At 39.1% G+C, this 5946-nt stretch overlaps 1 long non-coding RNA gene across 1 annotated transcript; it reads right to left on the bottom strand.

Annotated features, from left to right (window-relative positions):
• Positions 1-1980: 1980 nt before the first annotated feature.
• Positions 1981-5131, bottom strand: LOC128316217 (uncharacterized). Its single transcript, XR_008299804.1, has 3 exons — positions 5028-5131; positions 4901-4941; positions 1981-3843 (listed from the first exon to the last, which is right to left on the bottom strand). It is a non-coding gene; the product is annotated as an uncharacterized LOC128316217 (long non-coding RNA).
• Between the last annotated feature and the right edge of the window lie 815 nt (positions 5132-5946).

Genomic DNA, 5946 nt, shown 5'->3' with positions numbered 1-5946 from the left:
ATTCATATGCCATATGGGTTTTGGATACCTAACACCTAATCTAGCTTGAGTAGCTGTATTTGTGCTTTCCCTTTACTTTTACATTTGTATGGTTCACCTAGTTTAAACAACTTTATGGAATCAATTCACTGTATCCTCTATAATAAAAGACCTCTTGACCTTGGGGAATGTTGTCAAATTCTGTTGACATGCTTCAATTCTTAATCTAGACACTCAACCTCACCTTCTCACAGTCAAATGAGACTCTTCTAAAAGATAAATTAGCACCTCACTTTGGGCAACTTGCTCTACTTAACTCAAAACTTGGTTAATATCACTTTTACTCCTTTATAATAATATTTACAGCCCCCTAAATTTGAATTCTAAACCTTCGTAAGTAAGGTATAAGTGATTGGGTAATTATGAAGCCCAAGTCAATGAACTGTGCACCAGTCACTCCTTTATCATGCTCACACACGACTTACTGTTATTTCATATAGAGAACAACAGCAAATGTCCACACTCTCTTTATCCTACTCAAGAAAGTGTGCGACAGCCCTTTCCTCACCATAGTGACCCACTAGCAGGCGTGTAACTCTCAGCTTGTATCAGTCAAGTGCATGAGTTCAAGAAAAGAGCAGAATAACAAAGTATTAGGTATCTGGACTATGCCTTCGTAGAAAAGAGCATTGTAATAAACGCATACATGGAGTATAATTATTCTGAGGACTGGAATACAGGGAGTGGTGTTGTGGAAAAATTTGTAAAATCTCAAGTATATGGGGTTTATTCATTTTCACACAAATTACATATTCATTACAAATTTTGATGTTTTGAAATGAGGAGCAAATCAGTAGTAATCTATTTGGTAAAATACTCTGGCAACATTCTTAAAACTAGTGTACAGTTGTGAGAAAAGCAGCAGTGGTAACATTTCATCTCCTTTTATTTTATTTTTTTAACATGAAATTTATTGTCAGATTGGTTTCCATACAACACCCAGTGCTCATCCCAACAGGTGTCCTCCTCAATGCCCATCACCCACTTTCCCCTCCCTCCCACCCCCATCAACCCTAAGTTCCTTTTAAACACTGTATATCTCAGGGTCCTCAGGAGTTCAGTTTGGCCCTCTTCTAGCCCAATCACATGCAACAGATTGATGTGAAACATTTCTCTACAAAGTGGCTAAAGTCCCACTGGGAACAAGAAAAAGAGATTCATCTGTAAATTTCATCATTGACTATGTTTGTTTATTAATAACTGGGATTAGTCCCACCTTTAGATAGCTGATCTCTACATCAGAATCAGAATATTAAAACTGAAAAATCATATAATCTAACTCCATCTCTTGAAATGAGGTAAAGACAATGGTCCAAGGTCAAGGAGTGAATTAACACCAGAGTCAAAACTGTAACCCAGTGTTCTTTCCACCTCGTCACTTAAGCCTTTATTCAAAGGACTATATGCTTATATAATTTTAGGTTGTAAGCAATTGTTATAGAGTGCAGACTAGAGTTTATTGTGAAGTGTGCATTAATCTTTGTTCACTAAGATAACGGAAGCAACAGGAGAATGTGGCAGAAAACAACCAATGTTTGATATGAATGTAAAACCACTACATTAACCATAATGGCAGTTGTTTTAGCCTGCAAATATTAATTTTTAATCTCCAAAAGGAGAAAAGGGAATCCCTGTCTTAACTTTCTTTTTTTTTTTTTTCTTTTTCTTTTAGGGGACTTGTCGCAGTGGGGGAAAGGGCGCAACCTGCTCATTTCTCTGGACTCTAATGTCCCTTTGAACTCAACAGGGTATAAGTGGAATTATTTACTGAAAGTTTCCCTGAGGCTAATAACTGGCATTTCTTCCAAATCTAGCCTTTTAAGGCTGCAAAAATTAGCACAAACAACATCCATATTCATTAGCTGCCTAGAATATGAGCACATATGATAAGACTTTAAGGCAATCTCACCACAGAAGTCAGAAAATGGAAAGAAAGGGAAAAAAATAATAATGAGTGTGGGGTTCAAAAGGTTCTCTTTAATGTGCATCAAGCAGTTTTACGTAATGCAAGTAACTACAGGGATTTGCTATTTAGCATTGATGGGTCATGCACGAGCTGGGCTTCTCCCGATCCCCTGTTGGGCTGGCAGCATGTGTTCAGTACCAGTCATCTGCCAACATGTGAAGGTTGCTAACAGATTTCCCTATAATGAGCTCACTGGACTGGAGCACTAGTTAAAGGAGAAGGTCAAAGATTCATGTTTATTTAGCTTCCTCCAACACGTCCACATCTTCCTCAGATTTGCAAGAAGTAGCTTTATCTTGCTTGCTCCTGTTTCATGCTAAATTAGCCTACTTGTCAAATGGATCAAGGTAAAAAGGTCGTAGCAGCCAAAAAAAAAAAAAAAGAAAAGATAGAACAATGTACAGAAAACTCTATCAGCTACATACATTAGCATGAGTCCCCATTTTTTAGTCTTTAATGAAGTGCGGATGAGCCTTAAAGATATTATACTCTGAGAAAGTGAACATCATATTAATACTAAAATATTCCCCTAAGGCATAACTCTGGTGTTCAGCCCACAAGCCTATCATGCCCTTAAGCACATCATTATTCTTCACAAGTAAATAATGTGAGGTGAGCTCACGGGCATTTCCAAGCAGAAACATTTTTGTCAAACTGAAAGATAGCTGAGCCAAGGTGCAAAAAGGAAAAGACACAATGGTAAAAATCTGAATGAATACAACATGTCAGGGTGAATTCTGTTAAGTCTTCATCTAACACACTCTTAATCCAGTGTTAAATTATTAATGTCTTGCTTCAAATACTCTTTCTCAACAGCATGGCCCCCATCAGTGCATGTACCAAAAAACCTCAAAATCTTTCTAAAAGGTCACTGCTGAATCCCTCTCTCCTGGTGTGCCTTCATTTTGCTCCTATATCATATATGGCTTACCCTACAACAGAGTCTTGCCAGACAGAGAATAGTACTCAAATGGTCCAAGAAACCTAACAATATATTTACAAAGATGTGAGAAAGGTTAATGAACCCAGAAATGGATGCTAAGGACCCAGGGATTGGCAACAGTGAGATACCACTAACACTCAAAGGAATAAAACAGCAAAGGAAGCAAAGAGTATTATGAAAGCATTGAGCATTGGGAGCTCAGGACAAGCAGAAGGGGTTATCTTACAGAAACTGTAGTTATGGTGGGGGTAGCGGGACAGCATCATCAGAAAACCCATTCCAGCTCATGAGGGAGAGGAAAAAAAGCCCCGATCTCTCTTTTTTCCCACCTTCAAATTTCCTAATGGTGACTCCTTTAGACCAAGCCCAACTAGAAGCCACAAGGCAAGGTGATTCAGAGCCCAGGGTCAACTTCTGGGTGAGGAAGGTAGGCAGACAAAGGAGGGGAGTGGATGGATTTGGGGACGAGAGTAGGAAACTGAATAACTCTTTGGCATACCTTCCTCGTGGGATCCTTAAGATCAAACTGTGTTTTCTTGCCTTTAGGTGCTCTGCATTCAGCAGTGTCGAGTACATGGTACCTGCTCAACAACCACTGAACAAATAACCAACTGAGACTGACAGGATAAATATTTTGTTTTCAGTGTCAATTGTGTTCTTCCACTATACCATTGTGACCCATGTTAACTTGTTCAACCTCTGATACATCCATCAGACAAGGGAGATCCCTTACAAGACCTTGAACCTTAGGCTCATGTCATCTTACAACTTAGCCTTGAGTTGACCCACTTTCTCTTCAAGGCAGCTTCCCTACTTTTAGTGTTCAAGTATCTAACTGCTCTCACATGCAGGGTGAGGCAATCTTCCTGTAATTCCCAGAAGTCCGTAGTGATACCTGGCATAGAGAGAATAGAGTATCAGTAACTCATCATCACTCACTGAAAACTATTTTCTAAACAGCATTTAATATTGCTTATATAACATAGAATCTGTCATCCCTTCCCTCACCCTAAACAGAGATCTGCACTATATGGCTACTCCATAACTATGCGTTAGATAAGGTGACCCAAAAATCTTTTCCTTCTCTTCCTCCTTCCTCAATGGTGTCATGATTCTTGTAATTAAATCGTCATTTGGGGGTGCCTGGGTGGCTCAGTCAGTTAAGTGTCCGACTTCGGCTCAGGTCATGACCTCATCATTTGTGGGTTCAAGCCCCACATTGGGCTCTGTGCTGACAGCTCAGAGCCTGGAGCCTGCTTCAGATTCTGTGTCTCCTCTCTCTGCCCCTCCCCTGATCTCACTCTGTCTCTCTCTCTCTCAAAAATAAACACTTAATTTTTTTTTTTAATCATCTTTTGGAGGTTGAACTACATATTCAATTTTTCAAATTGTGAGCCATTAGAAGGTAGTGGAATCAATTAAGCTGACCAGTACCAGCATTCCTTAATGTGATAGGGCAAAAATAGGAGAAGATAGAAATGAATACAATAAAACAAAATAGACAAAATAGATGGCGAGGTAGCTGTGGTCACTATGAACTACATGTATGTGTTTGTGTGTATTGTATTGTGGAATGTCTTTCTCAGTGTTATTTCTTTATATGTTATGATAAAACAATGTTTGCAAACCATGGTACTAATGGATATTCTCTTCAAAAGCATTCCAACCACAAAGGGGTCATTTCTGACCCATCCTTCTGAAATGGGAATCTCAATAATACATCCTGCTTGTATTTTCTTTTTTTCCTCATTTTACATACCTACATTCAGTTTAAACATAATTCACTTGATTAATAACACTTCCTGCTGCAAATGTAGCCTTTTCTTACTGTACCATCATCAGTATATAAGGATTTTCTATAATTCCCCTTAATGTATGTTGGAGGTAGTTTTTAAAAATTCAGCTCTGTTGACTCAGTGTCTTCCAACATTAGGATAAATTCTGTTAACTACCTCAGTTTTGTGTTCCACTTTCTTCTTCCTCACCTGCATTTCTAGAAAATTAGGATGGAAAAGAGTAGAGATGACCTCTCATAGACCACAGCAGAGGACTTTGTCATAAAGAAGAGACTAAACTTACTGCCCAAATTCCACCTTTTCTTCTCTAGAAGGATTGTGAGCCCGTGATCACTGGTTGTGGCTGCTATTGGTTGTGGCTGATATTATACAGATTTCTGTGGAAAGATATATGCTAAGTAAATACAAAAGCATTAGAAATTACATTCATGTTTCTAGATAATTAAGCAAGTTACTCGGTTTCCTAAATTATGAAATTGAGTATCATAATACTATTACTGGATAGAGAACTCATTCTGAATTCACATTTGTTGGCTTGCCACTCGGAAATCAATACTCAAGAGATAAGTAATGGTGGGAAAGGAAAGTTTGCTTTATTTGGGGGTCTGGAAACCCAGGGAGATGGTGAACTAACATCTCAAAGACCATCTGCCCTGTCCAGGCAAAGCTGGAGGGTTTTAAAGGGGAAGGCACGAGAAATGGTGGGAGCTGCATGGAGGAGAAGCAGGTGCCCAGGAGCTACTCCTGTGTGGACACGAGCCTGAACAGACTTGCTGGCATCAGTGGCAGCTGTTTTTGAATGTGATGAGGCTTTAGCTTCCGGAAAATTTTGAGCCTTCTTTCCTCGAAGCCAGCGGTCTGCAAAATCTCAAGGAAAGTAGGTTAGTTTCTGCTACAAACCAAGGGATTTAGTTTAGCAAGCAATGATTGCATCAGCGTGAACCACATTAACCCTTACAGGGGCGTTGAAGTGCTGTTACAATACCTACAATTGAATTCATTTACATTAATTGCTTACTACCATATCTAGCTCAGAGTAGGTAGTAACAAATAAATGGTATCGATCATTGACAGAATCCACAGTACATTTGGATTTGGATTAATTTGGGAACTTACACCTGAGGTCTGACTCATCACAGTCTGCAGATTGCACCACAAGCATAGATCTGACAGTCACTTTGCAAAAGTCATCTCTGTAATCA

The sequence above is a fragment of the Acinonyx jubatus genome, chromosome B3, assembly GCF_027475565.1.
Source record: "Acinonyx jubatus isolate Ajub_Pintada_27869175 chromosome B3, VMU_Ajub_asm_v1.0, whole genome shotgun sequence".
Taxonomy (NCBI): domain Eukaryota; kingdom Metazoa; phylum Chordata; class Mammalia; order Carnivora; family Felidae; genus Acinonyx; species Acinonyx jubatus.
Note: the sequence above shows the minus strand (reverse complement) of the source record. Positions and strands in the feature narration are given on the sequence as shown.